This window comes from Urocitellus parryii, chromosome 8 (genome assembly GCF_045843805.1).
Source record: "Urocitellus parryii isolate mUroPar1 chromosome 8, mUroPar1.hap1, whole genome shotgun sequence".
Taxonomy (NCBI): domain Eukaryota; kingdom Metazoa; phylum Chordata; class Mammalia; order Rodentia; family Sciuridae; genus Urocitellus; species Urocitellus parryii.
Genome location: NC_135538.1, coordinates 78,890,518 through 78,911,609, shown reverse-complemented (window position 1 = coordinate 78,911,609; position 21,092 = coordinate 78,890,518).

The following is a 21,092-nucleotide window of genomic DNA, read 5'->3' as shown; positions in this document are numbered from 1 at the left end:
AGCAAAAAAAAAACAAAAACAATCTACTTAATAGATATGATCTATTTCTGTGCTAAGGGTGTATCTCTACATTATAGCACTTGCCTAACAAGCAGAAGATCCTGGGTTCAATCCCCAGCACCACCAGTAAGAAAAATAAAATCTTTTTAGCTGCAAAGGGTGACAGATGCCACTCCAGAGACTGAGGCAGAAAAATCATGAGTTCAAAGCCAGCCTAGGCAACTTAGTGTCTTGAAATGAATAAAAAGGACTAGGGATGTAGCTCAGTGGTATAGTACTCCTGGGTTAAATCCCCAGTACCACCAAGAAAAAAAAAAGATATTTCTTCTTGAGTGAGCTTTGTTAGTTTATGCATTTTTTTTATAGTTCCATGCCTTCAAACTATAATAGTTTTGGTCTCTCTGAACTCCCAACTACCATTTTGAACTTGGGGACAATGCCAGTCTCCATTAAGACTCCTCAATTCTGCACAACAGTCTGGAAACTTTTGTAGGCAATAAATTAGGGCAATTTTGGTGCTCATTTCATTTATTTCTGGTCTCTTAGAATCACTGTTAATTCCTTGCCTGATGTCCAATTTCTAGAAAACCTATCCTTTTTACATTTTATTTGTTTTTTTTGTTTGTTTCAGGAAAAAAAGGAAATTCAGTCCTTATCATTTTGTCTTGGCTAGAAACACCAGTCCATTCTTCAACTTTTAAAATATTTATCTTACCCAAAATTGAATGACTCTTATATTATGCTTATTTTTTCTTAGTAATTCTTTAAGACTTTTGACACTCTAAAACAATACAGCTTTCCTCTGGGAGGAGTAGGAAGGAAGCTTTCTACTGTTTTATTCAGCTCAATGCTTGACTCATAATTTTCACCCATCAGCTTCATAAAAGATCTTCAGTGTAAGCTATTGGGATCAGTTTGACAGACTTTCTCTGATGAATGCATTCCTTAATTGTTAAAAAAAAAAAAACTAAGCAAAAGATTTAACTGTTGTGCCTAATTCTTCTTCACCACTGTACTATTCTTTGCAGAAAGGCTTGGAAACCAGCCATATTCTCTTCCTCTTTTCATATTTTCTTTTGTGTTCTTTTTGTTCCCCTACAAGAGTGAGTTGGAATGTCATAAAGATGTTTTTAACCATTTAAAAGAGAAAACATAGAAATTCTTCTACATTTACTTGTATAAAGCATATATTTATCAAAAGTAGTATAAAATCAAGTAACAAAATTTGAACATTAGACAAATTTTAGGTTTGACTCCTTTAGGGGCTGTCAGTGAGACATACCCTCTAATACCTAGGGCTTGTGCATTCCTTTTGTGGAATGATATGTTCCAACTGGGGTTTGTTCAGACTGGCAAAGCTCCTGTCTGATGTTCTATCCATCAGCAAGATCTTACCTGCTGGCAGGTAAGAATATCATATTGTAGAAGTTATACAAATGTTAGTAGCTCACAGCAGGTGCATAGTGACACTGTAAAATAGTTTGTTAACCCAGAACCAGGTACACAGGAACTTTGGACAGGCTGCAAACATCTTGAAATTATACACAAATGTTTCTATACATATTATTTTTTCCTGTACTGAAATCCACAGCTTTTATTTGATATTAGTCAAATTAATCAGTTTCTTATCACTCTAACAAAATAACTGAGATAATTAACTGATAAAGAGAAAGGGTTTATTCTGGCCCAGAGCATTGGAGGTTCCAGTCTATGATCCATTGGCCTCATTGTTTTGGGCCTGCAGCAAGGCAGTACATCAAGATAGGAACACACAACTGAGCAAAATCACTCATTAGCCAGAAAGCCCAAGAGAACAGAGAGGAGACCAGAGGTTCTCCATCCCCTTCAACAATACATCCCAATGAACTAAGGACCTCCTAGAAAGTCCTACCTCATAGAAGTTTCACCACCTCCCAATAGTGCCACCTTGGAGATCAGACATTGAACATGTGGGCCTTTGTGGAATATGCAGGATTCAAACTGATAATACTCAAAACTATTTTTTATGGCTCTAGTAATCCCTTTTCAGAGTAATGAAACAGAACAACCAGGCTAATTGTCAAAATACTATAGAATGGCACCCCTAGACAGTTATATTATGAGGGTAAATCCAGTTCATCCAGGTCTCAGAATGAACATTTTTGACTCAATGATCTCCTGCCATATTCCAAATTATAGCTAATAATTTACCCCCAGAATAATAAGCTCTTTTGGTGGCTTAAAAATCTAACTATCTTAAATTTGGTTTTTATTTCTTTTTTTCCTACTAAAAAATAAAAACATACTCAAGTGAAACTTTTGTTTAAGGCTATAAAACATTTCTAGGAAATGGGCATTTTTTAAGCTAATTGTTTATTTAGGTGTTTTTTTGTTTGTTTGTTTTGTTTTGTTTTAATGTGGTGCTGGGGATTGAACCTAGTGCCTCACATGTGCTAGGTAAGTGCTGTACCACTGAACCCCAACCCCAATCCCAGGCATTTTATTTTTAAAAGACAAAGTTGCCCATTCACAAGATCAGCTATTCAAGTGCAAGCCTCTGGGTTTTAGTTTACTAGCTATTTATGCTAAATCACGGAGCCAAGTTGATAAGATCAATTGTACTCTATATCAGAACTTGAATGATTTTTTTTTTTAATTTACATTACTCTTTCTCCCAGTAGACTGTTTCTTTGCTATTTTTCTTTCTGGATAATAGTACCATATCTCAGAATGTAGGCTAGTCATTTAAACTATTCTATACTAACTCACTCTATCATGATTCATATGGGGGAGTGTCATTATTTCTGTCATTTTTAACAAATCAGAACCTCTAAAAGAGATTATGTTCATGATAAAGTCCACTTTCTTATTTTTGAAGAGTTCTTATTAAGCACTTTTTAATGTATAATTTACTAATAAAATTTACATACATTCAAGTTATACACTGTGATGCTTTTTGTATTATGAAATGATTATCAAAATAAGGCTAATTAATATATACATCACCTCACATACTTACTTGTTTTTTGAAGTGAGCATACTTATGATCTACTCCCTTAGCCAACTTCAAATATGCATTATTATTAACCATAGTCATCATGTTGTACATTAAATCTCCAGATAGATCCAAGTTTGTACCCCTTATCTAATAGCTCCTATTTCTCCTACTCCTGATCCCCTGGTAATAACTCCTGTACTTTCTGTTTCTGTGAATTCACTTTTTTAGAATCCATGTAAAAGTAAGATGATGCAGTATTTGTCTTTCTATGTCTTGCTTATTTTACTTAGCATATGTACTAGTTTTATCTATGTGATTGCAAATGTCAGGATTTTCTTCTTTTATGGCTAAATAATATTCCTGTGTGTGAGACATTTTCTTTATTCATTCATCTGTGACATATTTGCAGATTGTTTCCATATCTTAACTATTATGAATAGTTCTGCAATGAATATACTTTTGAGGTAATAATTTTACCTCTGAGACAGTAATTTTATTTCCCTTTTATATACCCAGAAGTGAGATTGGTGGATCATATAGGAGTTCTATTTTTATTTTTTTGAGGAGCCTCTATACTGTTCTCCATAATGGCTATACTAATTTATTATCTCATAAATAATATACAGATAAATGTTTCCCTTTTCTCTACATCCTGGCCAATGCTTCTTAACTTTTGACTTTTTTTTTAATGGTGTTGGGAATCAAACCCAGGCCCTCACACATGCTAGGTTAGCTAGCACTTTACTACTGAGTCACATCCTTATCCCCTATCTTTTGACTTTTTCGACTTTTGTATCCTAATATGAGTAAGGCAATATCTTCTTGTGGTTTCAATTTACATTTTTCCTGAAAATTAGTGGTGTTTGGTCCCTCCCTGTATATCTACTGACCATTTGTACATCTTCCTTGGAAAAATGTCTTTTCACGTCCTTTGCCCATTAATTAGGTTATTGTTATTGAGTTATATGAGTCCCATACATAAGTTGGATACTAATACCTTATTGAGTATATGATTTCAGATGTTTTCTTCCACTCTGTGGGGTGCCTTTTCAGATTTAAAATACTTTTCTTTACTGTGCAGAAATTTTTCTAATTTTATATAATCCCATTTGGTTATTTTGGCTTTTTTTGCCCGTACTTTTGGTATCATATTAAACAAAAAATCATTGCAAGTCATGGAGCCTTTCTTTTGGGTTTTCTTCCCTTCCTTTCTTCCTACCTTCATATGCACATACACATCTCCCTTCTCTTTTCTTTTGAGAGTTTTATGGTTTCAGGTCTTATGTATAAATCTTTAATCTAGTTTGAGTTGATTTTTTTTATTGGACCAGGGTTGAACCCTAGGGGCTTTTAACCATGAGCCACATCTCCAGCCCTTTGAGTTTTTTTGTGTATGGTATAATACAGGAGTTCAATTGCATTTGTTTTGTTTGTGTTTTATCTATTTATTTATTTATTTATTGCATGTAGATAATTTTTCCAACAATTTAGAAAAGAGATTATTCTTTTCTTGTTGTGTATTCTTGGTGCCTTTGTGAAAATTATTTGACTATGTATATATGGGTTAATTTCTGGTAAGCACTTTTTATTTGAGGTTTCCTTTAGTATCATTTTTTATTCCTGGAGATCTTTCTTTGGTAAAAAGAATGGCAATAAAAGTCATTCTTTTAAAAACTTTCATCATCCCTTCATATCCTTTCTTTTTCATGCCATATCTCTGATTCAAATTACGCTGTTTTCCATTTGGCAATTTCTTATTTCAGTTTCTTCAATGCAAGAATTAAATAATACACAAAGAAAATTGTTCTCTCATGAGAGGAAATCAGTAATATACCAAAATACAAAAAAAAATATTTCAATAGAAGGTATTTTCTTTGATCACTGAAGCATTTTACTACATTATTAATATTTGGAGACTATTTGACATGTTAATTATGCAATACAAGTTACAGATCCTGCGTTTTTCTAACATAACTTTTGGTGAAGATATATATATCTATGCAATATTGATATAAAATGTCAGGATACTAAAGGAAATATTTTGTTGTTGTTGTTTTGTTTTGGTGGGGGTACTGGAGATCAGACTCAGGACTTTGTGCTTGCTAGGAAAGTGTTCTAGTTACATCTTCAGCCCTTTTCATTTTGATTTTAATACAAGGTCTTGCTAAGTTTCCCAAGCTGATCTCTGACTTGTGATCCTATTACCTCAAACTTCTGAGTAGCTAAATGAAGCTAAATTTAATACCAGCAATTAAAATCTAAAAAGTAGTATATGATTGTAGGAAATGCTTTAAATGTGTTCTATTAATTTGTGGGCCACAATAATAATTATAAGATGAAGCAGGGGATCATACTTCTGTGTGGCTTCCCTTGAACAATGGCAGGCAGCTTGTGGCACAGGTGGTAATAACAAGTTGCAGTATCTTAGCATGATATGACTACTATCTTAAGATCCATCTCTGAAACTTAAGCAGATCAAAGAAATTGCAACTGCTCTGTTAGTATTGACCTAAAATACTCTACACTGCTTCTTACTAGGGTCTGGATAAACAAAAATATTCAATTGCTTTTTAAAAATTAAATATTTTTACATGGTGAAACTTGCTTTACAAAAGATCATATTAACATTAGCATATCATGACACAATTATTTGTAAAACAAAAATATGAAAGATACAAGAGCTATGTATTCAACATAGAACACAAATTCTAGATAGCCTATCGAATCAAATAAAATTATAGATTCTAAAATAAAAAGTTTAAACACTGTTGTAACACTGAACTAAAGATCACCTAAATATTCTTAGTCATGTCAATTGATACTGGAAGAAAAGCAAGGATATATAAGGGCCAGTTCATACCTAGATAAATTTTCTATTGGCTTACTGACACTCTTACCATCTTAGTTATCAGTAGCCTCAAAAAAAATGTTTTCCAGTTTTACAGAACTGGATCATTTCAAATGTATTAAAGGTGGAGATTTCTGCTCATTTTGATCTTAATCAATTCCCAATCTGCAGGAGAATTTTAAAAGAGCCCCTAAAATATCAATGAAACTAATTTAATGCCATCAATTATTCTTAATAGACTTCCTGGTGGAAACCTCTCATAAAAACTTTTAATACTTTTTCTAAAAAAGATACTTTAAAAATATGCAGTAGAAACTTACAGAGCCTTCAGTAAAAAATGTATATAACCTAATCATGTCCCAGAATGTTTTGAGGATGAAGAGGATAATAATATTTGTCAAACAATTCAATTAGTCCTGGGTGTAGTTAATCCAACACTATGTTTTTTAGACCCATGTATTTGAAAAACAGATACTCTCGTTTCAATTAGTGATCTGATAGAAGCACACAATCAGAATACATGAATCCCTCAATTATGAGTTGCTAGCAGTTTTGACATACTTCATTCACTTTACAGTAGATTTTGAAGGGGAAATCTAACAATATTATTATTTTATCCATATAGTTACATAGATTTTTTTCTTTCAGCAATCATAACTTGAGACTAAATCTTTTGTCTGAAATTTAAGAATTTTTTAGAATTATGTTAGGTTACTGTCAATTATAGATAATACCATGATAACTCACTATATTTCATAAACCAGGCTCAAACCTTGACCTCCTTAGTATGTTAGTCCTAACAAAATAATTTCTAGGCATATTAAAGACTATCACTCCTGCACATCCTATTTGAGATTTTTATTTTCCCTTTTTATAAATTAAAACTTGCTTTTCTAAAAAGCCAACTGGAAGCTTTGATGGATAGATGTTCGATGCTTTAGTGAAAGGCTTTCACTTTACACAAACAAGATCCCAATTTAAGTTAAAATTCAAACAGCATATAACCAAATTGAACAGACTCCTTTTATACACAGGTTCACACATGCATAGACAGTGACAACTGACTCTTATTTTCCTTGATGGCAGATGAATTTTTGAGAAAATATCATCATAAAATATATTCTAACTTACACACATTAACTGAAGAGAAACGACCTAGAATTGAGAAAATACAATATGTCTCAATATTTTTTTTCTTCTTTTGTATATCAGTCTTTTATATTCCTGACACAATTTGAATGTTACAGCTAAGGCAGCACAGGGAAGGGGTTAAAGACTTGAAGAAACACTGAATAATTGCAATATAATCAACTCCAACTGTATAATAATATGTCACAGCATCTATAAAGCAGAGGCAGCTAGGAGAAAGCTCCCTTGGTTGTTCTTTCAGTACTACATTGCTAATGCCTTACCCATGCACTCTGTTATACTCACTAGGTAAATTTGTTATATCTTTCAATGATGAGAGATATTTGTTATGCCAGCTTAATGTTAGTTTTACCAGGCCATTAATGCCTGCTCTAGGCTTTCCCACTTGACCTACTCAGTTCAGCAGCCCAACCGACAGACATCACCTCACCCATGCAAACCTTGGTTCTAACAGATATTAGTTGACGATGGGTAAGAGAAGATATCAATTTTACCACATTCAGACAACAGGAGAATTAAGTAGGTTCATGTAACCCAAGGAAATACTGAACCACAACAGAATCATAAGTCAGGAATCTAGTTAAGTCACAGGGAACTTTGGAAATGTGGAAAGAGGCCCTGGACCCACGCTAGTTATGTGGATGGAAATAGGGAATATTCTAGAAGAGGAGTGTTCGGCAGAGACTTCCATATGTTCCCCACATAGCAAAAACAAAGTTTATGCATTGTTTATCATCTATGAAGATTTATGGCATTCCAGGTGGAAAAATCTGGGATATAAGTACAATGATTATGTTCAATCGAGGAAGATATCATAACAGTGGTTCACTGACACATTCTGAAAATTTGCTAACATTAACTTTTAAAGGTTCAAAAAGTCAATAGACTTGCAAAAATTACATTGATATTAAAATATTTCTTTCTGGGTCTCTGGTCATTTGCCCCATCTATCACTGCTTCAAAACCACAAATATAAGAGAGTAAAAAATCTATACTTTTAATTTTTTGGTTCAATTATAAATATTTTGAAACTAGATTTATCATATGGTAAAAGGAAGGATGAAGGTATCAGAGTGAATATCCTGTTTTTATTACTTATTAGTTATTTGTATTATTTTTGTGTTTTTATTGGTATGTTATAATTATACACAATAATGGGATTCATTGTATCATATTTGTATGAACACATAACATAATTTGAGCAATCTCATTCCCATAGTAACTTCTCTTCCCCTGGTCTCCTTCCTTTCCTAGACTGTGAATTCTTCTGATCTCTCATCTATTATAATTATTATTAATTAGTGCATTATAATCGTATACAGGAACAGGATTCATTGTGGTGTATTTGTACATAGACATAGCATAATTTGGTACATTTCATTTCCAAGTACTTCTCCATGCCCTGCCTTCCTCCATCTCTCTCATCACCTTCCTCTATCTCTCTCATCACCTTCCTCTATGCTGTTAGTTTCCCTTCTGTTTTTGTGAGATCCCCTTTTTTATTCCTTCCCCTGCCTCTTTAGTTTCTGCATATGAGAGAAAACATTTGATCCTTGACCTTTGGAGTCTGACTTATTTCACTTAGCACAATGTTCTCCAGTTCCATCCATTTACCAGCAAATGCCATAATTTCATTCTCTTTATGGCTGAGTAAAACTTCATTGTATTTACATGCAACACTTAAAAAAATCTATTCATTGGTTAATGGGCACCCAGGCTAGTTCCATACTTGGCTTTTGTGAATTGCACTGCTATAAATATATGCATATATCATGATGGTACGCTGATTTTAGTTGGGAAAGCTGGGCCATATGATGGTTCCATTTTTTAATTGTGTTAATGATATCTAAAAAACTAGAGTGTATAATAAATATTGCTCTAAGAGAAACAGAAAGAAAAACCAAACAACTAACAACAATAACAAGGAATATAATATCAAGAAGAATAAAGTGGTCATGTGGGAACATGAAAGAAAAGGAAAAATTATTTTAGAATAAATTTTAAAGTCAGACATGTGCAACTCATTAGAATAAAAAAAACATAAAAATCAAAGTTTATGGAGTTCATTACACCTTCACTACAATCTCACATAAAGGCTATTATTAGCCTGGTATGGTCACATTGAGACCAGTGGCAGAGCTAGAGTCTAAATCAAAGTTCTTTAGCCACAAATTATGCTCTTGCTCTTATTCTACATAGCTTCCCATTCAGGCTCTTTACCTGCCTCCTACAGGCTTAGATGGGGAAGCCCTACCTATTGCACTTGTTAACTCAGTGACCATAGCCGAGTTTTCTTAACCTCTTTGAACTTCACATTACTCACTTATGCAAAGAGAATGATGACAACCTTCCTGTCATTATTGAGTTGTAGGAAGATTACATAAGACAGCGCTTTGTAATAGTAACCTTTATACACATAAAGGATTGCTATTAAAATTCACAAAGAAAAGTGTTGGTGAATGTGTTAGTCAGTTTTTTGTCATTGTGACCAAAATATCTGACAAGAACAGTACGAAGGAAAGGGATTTATTTTGTCTCATGCTTTCAGAGATTTTGGTACACGGTGGGTGGGCTCCATTGTTTGGGTCTGAGACCACCATAGCAGAGGAATGTAGCAGAGGAAAGGAAAATCTGCTCAGCTTATGTCAGCCAAAAAGCTGGGGGTGGGAGAAGGCAAGAAATACCCCTCCAGGGCATGCCCCCAGTGACCCACTTCCTCCAATTAGGTCCTACCTCCTACAGTTTCCACCATATTCCAGTAATCCATTCAAATTATTAATCCATCAAATGGATTAATCCACTGATGAAGTTAGAGCCTTGATAGTTCCAGGAGATTTCCTAAAATCTCCACCTCTGAACATTGTTGTGTTGGGGATACAGCCTTCAACACATGAGTCTTTGGGAAACACTTCATATCTAAACTGTATTGCTCAGTCACTAGTTGTTATTTTTGAGGATTCATTGCAACAGTAATTGGAAATAATTTCTCTTTCAATTAGGCAGACATTGGAGCATCATGGAGCTATTATTTCACCTAGTTTATGTCTCCTCACCTTGATGAATAAATCAGGCCCATGAGAAAAGATGGAAGCAGTTGGAATTAATTAGTTTGGAAACAATAATTGTCTCTTAATACTTGAAACATTACCATAAGAAAGAGGTAGACCAACTTTTATTCATTTCCTCTGAGAAAAGGCTTGAAAACAACTAGAAATACAGTAAGGACATAAGAAAGAATTTACTGATAGGGTTGTTAGTTAAATATTAAAAGAGTCTGTTAAAAGAAGAGGTGGCATCTCCTTTGCTGATGACTTTTTAAAAATGCTTTTATTAGTGCATTATAGTTATACATAATAGTAGAGTTTATTTTTACATAGTCATACCTGCATGGAATTAATTTATTCCATTTCATTCTCCAATCCTCCACTTTCCTCCCCTCCATGTTCCCCCATCCACTTTCTCTACTATACTAGTTTTCGTTTTATCCATTTATTTATTTTTAATTGGTGCTTTTATAGATATACATAAAGTTGGAATTCACTGCTGTAATTTATTCTGGCACATAGCATAATTTTTGTCAAATTTATTCTGCATTTCCTCCCCTTTCCCATCTCTCCTCCCTCTTCTACTCCACTAATCTTCCCTATATCCTTGTGATATCTGATCTCCTCCTTTCCCCACTTATTTTGAGTTTATACATATGAAAGAAAAACCTTTGACTCTTGATTTTTTGAGTATGTCTTATTTCACTTAGCATGATATTCTCTAGATCCATTAATTTATTAGCAAATGTCATAATTTCAGTTTTCTTTATGGCTGAATAAATCTCCCTTGTGTATATATGTCACATTTTCTTAATCCATTCATCTATTGATGGACACCTGGGCTGGTTCCATGACTTGGCTATTGTGAGTTGCAGTGCTAAAAATATTGATGTGACGGTAACATAATAATATGCTGATTTTATTTCTCTTTTGGGTAAGTACTGAGGCATGAGATATCTGGATAGTATAATGGCTCCATTCCTAGTATTTTGGGGAATCTCCATATTGCTTTCCAGAGTGGTTATACTAATTTGCTTTCCAACCAACAATATGTGAGTGTCCCTTCCTTGCATACACACACATCTCAACAGCATTTATTGTATTCCTGTAAAGTGCCATTCTGACTAGAGTGAGATGAAGTTTCATTGTAGTTTGGATTTAAATTCCCTAAATGCTATGGAAGTTGAACATTTTTTACATATTTGTTAGTCATTTGTGTTTCTTCTTTTGAGAAATATCTGTTTAATTCCTTTGCCCACTTTTTGAATGGTTTATTGGAATTTTTGATGTTAAGCTTTTTGAGTTCTTTGTATACACTGGATATTAATTCCCTGTCAAAGAAGTAGCTAGCAAATATTTTCTCACATTTTCTAGGATCTCCCTTCATGTTCTGAATTGTTTTCTTCGCTATGCAGAAGCTTTTAATTTTGATGTCATTCCATTTATTGATTATTGGTTTTATTTCTCAAGCTTTAAGGGTCTTGTTATGGAAGTCACTGCCTACCCCAATATGTTGAAGTGTTGACCCTATCTATCTTTCCTTCTAGCAGTTGCAAAGTTTCTTGTTAATCCATCACATGAAAAGAATTAAGAGAAAAAATAATATGATCATCTCAATAGATGTAGAAAAGGTCTTTCGTAAAATCTAGCACCCATTCATGTTAAAAACACTGGAGAAACTAGGAATAGAAGAAACTTACCTCAACATTATGAGGACTACAAATGCAGACCCAGAGTCAACATCACACTGAATGGAGAAAAATTGACAGCATTTTCTCTAAAATCAGGAACAGACAAGGATGTATACTCTCACCATACCTGTTCAACATAGTTTTTGAAACTCTAGCCAGAGCAATCAGTTAAGAAGAGAAAATTAAAGGAATGAAAATAGAAAGAAAAACTAAAAATATCTCTTTCTGATGAAATAATCCTATAATTAGAAGACCCAAAAAACTCCTCCAGGAGACTTCTAGAACTGATAAATGAATTCAGCAAACTAGTAGGATACAAAATCAACATTCATAAATCAAGAGATTTCTTGTACTCTAATTGTGATTCTGAGAAAGAAATCAGAAAAATTATCCCATTCAAAATAACCTAAAAAAAATTACTTGGGAATTAATCTAACCAGCAGGTAAAAGATCTCTACAATGAAAATTATAGAACACTGAAAAAGGAGAATTGAAAAAGACCTTAGAAGATGGAAAGACCTCCCATCTTGTTGTATAGGCAGAATTAATATTGTCAAAATGGCCATATTACCAAAAGCAGTCTATAGATTCAATGTAATCTTTTAATGACATTCTTCATAGAATTAGAAAAAATAGTCCTAAAATTCATTTGTAATAAGAAGAGACCCAGAATAGCAAAGGCAATACTAAGCAAGAAAAACGAAGTAAGAGGCATCACAATACTTGATCTGAAATTACACTTCAGAGATATAGTAACAAAAACATCATGGTACAGGCATCAAAATAGACATGAAGACCAATGGAATAGAAGACAAAGTCAAATCCACAGACTTACTTGACAAAGGTGCCAAAAATGTATGTTAAAGAAAAGATAGCTTTTTAAAAACAAATGGTACTAGGAAAATTGGATATCCATAGGTAGAAGAATGAAACTAGAACCTTATCTCTCACTCTGCACAAAAGAGAATTGAAGTGAATCAAAGACTTAGGAATTAGACCAGAAACTTTGCTAATGACTTTTAAAGAAAAATTGGCACAGGCCTGGAGATATAACTCAGTTGGTAGAGTGCTTGTCTTGCATGCACAAGGCCCTGGGTTTGAATCCCCAGCAACATACCTACATACATACATATATAAATAAATATCTTTCCTTTCCCTTTTCCTTCCTCCTTCTCTCCTTACCTTTAAAAAACAAATAAAAAATTGACACAAATCAATTTGGTATAGTCAGGGAGCAGTTTCAATCGGGGAACTATGAAATCTAAATGATTGTGATCTTCTTTCATATCTCAAGAACTCTACAGTTCTCTAAATCCCCTGAGGTAAGTAGCAAAATTCCCTAATTATCCTTGTTTAAATATGCACACTACATGAATAATATTTTGTATGTTACCATTCTATGATGTATGTGATGCTCCTTCCTTCTGTAAGGTGCGATATATGTAGACTCTTTGGTTTATGGTATAGTATCTTTGAATGAGTGAGGCAAAAAAGAAATTTTGAATTGGTTTCTTCCTAGTGAGGCATGGTGTCACAAGCCTGCAGTCCTTGAGATTCAAGAGGCCAAAGCAGGAGGATTACAACCTTAAAACTAGTCTCAAACTTAGCATGAAAAGGCTGGGTGGGCGGGAAGGGCTGGAGATGTAGCTCAGTGGTAAAGAACCCCTGGGTTCAATTCCCAGTTAAAAAAAATAAACAAATAAATAAATTGATGTCTTTTTATTAAAACTCCTCCCCAAATAACTATTCTAGTGTGTTTATATACATTCTTAAATTTATATGCATCTTTGGAAATATGTAGTGTCATTTCATATGTGTGTATTTTCAAATTACATAGATAAAACATTTTTTTCACTTTCACAAAGCATTTTTAAAAATTAGTACATATTTATTATATAGAATAGTGAATCTCATTGTGTTGTATTCCTACATATGTATGACATATTTTCATAATTTCCACCACCTACATTACTCCTTTATTTTCACTTATAGTCTCTTTCACTTAAAGTCTTTTTTTTTTAATGGATTTCACATATGAGAGAAAACGTGCAATACTTATTTTCCCAATCTGGCTTATTTCACTTAATGTGATTATCTTTAATTCCGATCATTTTCTTGCAAATGACATGATTTCATTCTTCTTTATGACTGAATAATTCTCCATTGTGTATATGTACCACATTTTCTTTATCCATTCATCTGTTGACAGGCACTTAGGCTGATTCCATAATGTGTCTATGAATTATGCTGTGATAAACATGGGTATGCGGGTATCTCTGTAGTATACTGACTTTAATTCCTTTGGGTATATACTAAGAAATGGTACAGCTAGATCATATGGTAATTTTATTCATAGTTTTTGAAGAATCTCCAGACCGATTTCCATAGTGGCTGTACTGATTTATATTTCCACCAACAGTGTCTAAGGGTTCCTTTTTCCCTGCATCCTTACCAGCACTTATTATTATTTGTATTCTTACTGATTGCCATTTTGATAGATTCTCAATGTAGTTTTGACCTGCATTTCCTTGATGGAAAAAGATGTTGAATAGTTTTTCAAATAATTGTTGATCATTTGTACTTCTTCTGAGAACCATCTGTTCAGTTTATTTGCCCACTTGATGATTAGGTTAATTGTTATTTTGGTGTTACATTTTTTACTTATTTGTATATTCCGTCTATTAATTCTTTGTGATAAGAGTAATTGGCAGAAATTTCCTTCCATTCTATAGGCTCTCTTCACTCTATTGATGTTTTTTTTTTTAGCTGTGTAGATGCTTTTAATTTTGTGCCATCTTTTTGTTGATTCTAGCTATTATTTCCTAAGTCCTATTCATGAAGTTCACATTGCCTATCCTTATCTTGAAGTGTTTCCCCTATGTTGTCTTCTAGCATTTTCAAAGTTTCAGAATTTATGCTGAGGTTTGATCAATTTCGAAGTGATTTTTGTTCAGGGTGAAAGATAGGGATCTAGTTCCAATCTTCCACATGGGGTTATCCAGTTTTTTTTAGCACCGTTTGTTAAAGTTTATTATTTTTTTTCCCAACATTCGTTTTTGACACCTTTCTCAAGAATCAGATTGCTGTAGCTGCACGGGTTTATTTCTCTGTCCTCTGTTTTAATCCATTGGTGTATGTGTCTGTTCTTAGGCCAATACCATTCTGTTTCGGTTACTATGAGTCTGTAGTATATTTTGAAATCAGGTAATGTGATACCTCCATCATTGCTCTTTTCACTCAGGATTGGTTTAGCTACTCTGGTATTTTGTTCTTCCATGTGAATTTTAGGATTATTTATTCTAGTTCTGTGAAGAATGTCTATTGACAGGGGAATGCATTGAATCTATAGATCAGTTTTGGTAATATGGCTATTTTGACAAGATATAATTCTGCCAATCCACGAACAAGGGAAGTCTTTCAATCTTCTTGTGTCTTCTTTAATTTCCTTTTCCACCCTAATTTTCACTGTAGAGGTCTTTCACCTTCTTGGTTCATTATCAGTGTAGAAAAAAGCTATCCATTTTGTATGTTGATTTTGTATATTGCTACTTTGTTGAATTTGGTATTAGATCTAAAAGTCTTCTAATGGAGTTTATAGGGTCTTCTATCATCTTATCATCTTCAAGTAGTGATAATTAGGCTTCTTTCTTTCCTACTTGCATTTCTTATATTTTTTTCTCTGGCCTAATTGCTCTGACTGAAATTTCAAGCACCATAGTGAGTAGGAGTTGTGAGAGTGGACATCCTTGTTTTGTTCAGGGTTTTAGAGGAAATATTTTTAGTTTCCTCCCATTTAGTATGATATTGGCTTTGGATTTATTGTACATAGCTTTTATTATATCGAGGTAACGTCTTTTTACAACTGATTTCTTCAGGGCTTTTATCATGAATGGATCTTGAATTTTGTCAAAATTTTTTCCTGCATCTATTGAGATTATCATGAGATTTTATCCTCAATTCTACTTATGTACTGTATTATACTTATCAATTAGTGTATGTTGAACCATTCTTGTATTCCTAGGGTGAAACTAACTTCATCGTAATGTATGACACTTTCAATATTGATTCAGTTTGCAAGTATTTTACTGAGAATTTTATAAATTTGTGTTTAGGAAGGATATTGGTTTATAGTTTCCTTGTTGTTGTTGTCTTCCTCTCCAGTTCTAAAATCATGTAAATACTGGCTTTGTAGGATGAGTTTGAAAACATTCCTTCCCTTTCTATTTCATGGAATAGTTTGAGGAACATTGGTATTCTTTAAAGTTCTTTCCAAATTCAGCCATGAATATGTCTAGTCCTGGGCTTTTCTTTGTTGGGAGGCTTTCATTACTGCTTCAATCTCATTGTTTTTCACTGATTTTTAAAGGTTTTTTCCCCCTTATCTGCACGATTCAGTTTTGGTAGATTTTTGTCTGGAAATTCTCCATTTCTTCTAAATTTTTCAAATTACTGAAATATAAATGTTCAGAAATACTATTCAATGGTCCTCTGGATTTCAATGGGATCTGTTACAATATCCGTTCTTTCATCTTTAATTTTATTATTTTGGGTCTTTTCTTTATTTCTTTTGATTAGTTTGATGAAGTGTTTATCAATCTTCTTTATCTTTTCAGAGAACCAACTCTTTATTTCATGATCCTTTGTATTGTTCTTTTAGTTTCTCTTTCAATAATTTTAGCTCTAATACTTATTATTTCTTTTCTTTAACTGCTTTTGGGTTTGGTTTGTTCTTGCTTTTCTAAGACCTTGAGATGCATCATTAAGTTATTATTATTATTATTTGAGATCTCTGATTTTTTAAAACATTCATAGCTATAAACTTTTCTCTTAGAACTGTCTTCCCTTCATTCCACAAATTCTAATATGTTGTACTTCCATTTTAATTTAATTCTAGAAAATTTTAAATTTCACTCCTGATTTATTCAATTATCCACTGGTTGTTCAAAAGCATATTGTTCAATATCTATGTGTTTGTATAGTTTCTGTTGCTGTTGATTTCTAAATTCATAATAATCTGATAAAATGTAAGAAATTGTTCCATTTACTTTTGTATTTGTTGAGACTTGGCTTATGGCTTAATTTTTTAATCTATTTTTGGAGAAAATTCCATGAACTATTGAAAAGAGTGTGCATTCTGCTTTTTCAAGAAGAAAATATTCTATAGATCACTGTTAAGTCCATTTGATCTATAGCGTAGTTTAACTCTATTGTTCTGTTGTAGATTTTTAATCATTTTGTAGTTTTTCTAATGTTTGATTCATTTCTAATTCTCCTTTGATTATTCACTTTTATAATGAGATTTGTCCTTTCTTGTGCTCTCCTAGTTGTGTTTATCTTCCTTTTCTGTGCATAGGATTTCTTTATGGATTTATTGTAAAGTTGGCCTTGTGGTCATAAATTCCTTTAGTTTATGCTAACTTGGAAAGTCTTTATTTTGCCTTTGTTTTTTGTTACTAGGGATTGAACCCAGGGCCATGCAACACTGAATTACATCCTCAGCCCTTTTTATTTTTTAATTTGAGAAAGGATCTTACTAATTTACTTAGACATCTCTAAGTTGCTGAAGCTGACTTTGAACTTGCGATCCTCCTGCCTCAGCCTCCAGAGTTGCTGGGAATATAGGCATACACCACCGAACCCAGCTTTATTTCTTCTTTGATTCTGAAGAATAACTTTGCTGTATATAATAATCTAGACCGACAGTTGTTTTCTTTCAGGGCTTGAAATACATCATTCCATGCCCTCCTGGATTTTAGAGTATATTCTGAGAAATCTGCTGATGTTCTGATGGGTTTATTGTTATGAGTTGGTGCCTTTCACAGTTTTTAATATTTTTTCCTTGTTTTTTGTTTGTTTGTTTTTTATTTTTTATTTTATTTTATTTTAACTAAAATGTGTTGTTGAGAGTTTCTTTTTGCTGATGTCTATTTAGGGTTCAAAATTCCTCCAGTATCTAAATGTCCATCTCATCAGCCAGATTAGGTAAATTATCTGTCCTTATTTCACTGAATATGTTTTCTATGCCATTAACCTCTATCTCTACTCCTTTCTCAATATGTTAAGTTTGATCTTTTAAAATCTCGCAGATCTTACATGCTATATTCTTATTTTCTTTTCTCTATTACTCTCTGAATATTTCAGTTCATCCATCTTGCCTTTGATCCCTGAAATTCTTTTTTTCTGCTTGATCTAGTAGATTGGAAAGACTTTCAATTGAGTTTTTAAAATTTGATTTTACTAAGCTTTCTTTTTTATTTATTTAACTTTTTTCTTTTTCTTTTTGGTACCAGGGGAACTTAACAACTGAGCCACATGCCCAGCTCTTTTTTATTTCTTATTTTGAGAGAAGGTCTCAATAAGTTGCTTAGTTTCCTACTAAGTTTCTGAGGCTGGTTTTGAATTTGCAATCCTCTGCCTCAGGCTCCTGAGCCACTGGGATTACAGGTATGCTCCACTATGTCCAGCTACTGAGCTTTCATTTCCAATATTTCTGTTTCGTAATAGATTTTCAGACATGCCAATTGTTTTCTTTGATATAAGGAGGCTGATTCATAGTAGAGTAGGGATGGGGAGTATGGAAGGAATAGAGGAACTCTAGATAGGGCAGAAGGGTGGGAGGGAAAAGGAGGGGGCAGGGGGTTAGCAATGATGGTGGAATGTGATGGACATCATTACCCAAAGTACATGTATGAAAACATGAATTGGTGTGAACATACTTTATATACAACCAGAGACATGAAAAATTGTGCTGTATTTGTGTATTAAGAATTGCAATGCGGGGCTGGGGATGTGGCTCAAACGGTAGCGCGCTCGCCTGGCATGCGTGAGGCCCGGGTTCGATCCTCACCACCACATGCAAACAAAGATGTTGTGTCCGCCAAAAACTAAAAAATAAATTAAAAAAAAAAAGAATTTTTTTTAAAAAAGAATTGCAATGCATTCCATTGTTATTTATTTTTAAAAAATCAATTAAAAATTATAAAAAAATTTTAAAATACATAAAATTAAAGTGTGAAAAAACAATCAATAAGAAAAAAAAAATAAAAACATAGAACACAATATGAGTGAAAGCAAAACAAATGAAAAAAGACTAAGCTTCCTGCTTGCTAAGTTCTTTCTGGAACTTCCAGTTTGGGAATCTGTGAGATATGGAGGTGGGGCAAATATTCAAACTGTGGTGGCACATCTGCTGAATGCCTCTACGTATGGAATAAGTGACTGAACCAACATGATCCACATGGAAGAGGGAGTTGCTGTATATTTAATTTTTTCCAACATTTGGATCAGTATCCTGCTCCTTTACAAAACCTGAGGTGCTCAGGCTCCAGCGCCCTTTCCTATGGTCCTTTCCCAGCACTTCTCTGGCACATCAAAGTGGCTCTGGTATCTATGCAGCATGCCTCAGAGCCAATGACCCTCTGAGAGCACCTACCAGGTGGTATTGAGGTATCCCTGACCCAGTGGCCAGGTTCCTCCCTGGTGAAGATAGTGGCTCTGTGTGTACCAGAAGAGTCCTTGGTGTAGGAGGAGTGCCACATGCCTGGCAATGGAAGGGACCTCACTGTTTGTATTCTTCTATGGGCCTTCATCAGTGATGTTCTGTTGTGGCCACATTGAGCCACAAGGTAATTGCTGGCCAGGATAGTGTGGCAGTATTTACTGTAATTACCAGAGAAATGAAAAATGTAGGGATTTATGTTACACAAAGTGGCTAGGTCAAGGGAGACCTTGCTTATGAACTGAGAAATGCAGAGCAATTCTCAAGCATTGGTTGCTATGTACCTCCAGCATCAGATAAGTTCAGATTCCTGCTTTGTGCCATAGCTGTTTTTCTGCCAGTTTTGTTTTCTGTGTCTGTCTCTCCTTTTGTGTCATCTCTCTCCCCATGAGGCTTTAGCACCATTGGCATAGGTTTGGCACTTATGCACTCTTTCTGGCCCTCTGTTCCAATAACCAGAATCTCTGAGTGTTTCCCAGTGTCTGACTGTCCTATATTAAACTTTAATGATTTCCCTTAGTCACCCACTTCACTGAGAAGCTTAAGCTGGAGAGTGCTGCCTGCCTCTAATCTGCCATCTTGATCTCTCACCAGCATTATGTTTTTAAGATCTGTGTTGCTACTAATTTTTGTGTAGTATTCATGGTATGTTCCACAGATTCCTTACATGTTCCTCTAGTGGCAGACAATAAGAATGGTTTCAAATTCTTCACTTCCATAAACTATGTTGTGAAAAAATGTATTATTTTACATGCTACTTTTTGTAAGGCTTCTTTCTCTCCCTTTCTTTTTAGAAGTGGGATCAGATATTCATACAGGATATGGGCAATTACTTTGCCAGGTTATTCTCCAAAATGGCAGCAGCCAAGTAGGAAGGAATTCTTGTTTCCCCATAGGCATTTTGTGTTATCAACCTGGGAAAATTTTCTACATCAGATTTGTATAAAGTAGTATCTCATTACTGATTTTCTTCTATATTTACTGAAGAAAATATAATTGTTATTAACTCACAAATTTCGTATTTTCCCCATCTTTCTAGGGTTTTTAGTCTTGTTGATTTGAGGAGTTTCCTCTATAGAACAACTATTTATTTCTATGTCTATTCCATTCATCTATTTGTCTATTACAATTGACATTTAGATTGGGACTGCAGTAAATTTATAGAGTGATTTAGGGATAGTTGATATCTTCAACATTAAGTCATTCTATCTAAATGCAGTTTTCCATTTATTCAAGTCTTCTTTAATGTCATTTAGTAAGGTTTTAAGTTTTCTCCAAAGAGACACTAATGATTATCTAACCCAGGTCTATCACTCTACAAGTTGACATTATTCAGTAATTTAAAACACATGTTCAATATTAGCCATGTTTAGGCCCTTTCTGTCTGTAGAGTTTATAAGTTCTAAAGAGAAAAAAAAATCTGTTTGATTTAACCTGTGCAGTGTCTACACAGCTTCATGTAAAGGTGGATATTGATATGCACTTTTGATTAAATAATTCCTTATTTTTCTCTTGTAAAATGCTTCTCACCAAATGATAAAAGCTAAGAGTTAGTTACTTCTAGAATAAGAACTTGTCTTAGCAATAATAATAGGCATTAGTAGTAAAATAATCTGGTCCCTTATTTATATTACAGAAGTTTTATGACTTCCTACCATGTGCCAGGCTACCATGCATATTTGAGGGATACCTAGGATCCTGAGACTTTTTCAAGGCATCTGAGAGATAAGAACAACATTCATAATAATTCTAAGATTTTTTTTTCTTTTTCCTCTGTGTTAGCATTTGCACTGATTGTGCAAAAGCAATAGTGGTCAAGATGCTGGTATTTTAGCATAAATTAAGGAAGTGGCACCTAGCTGTACTAATGATGATTATATCCTTC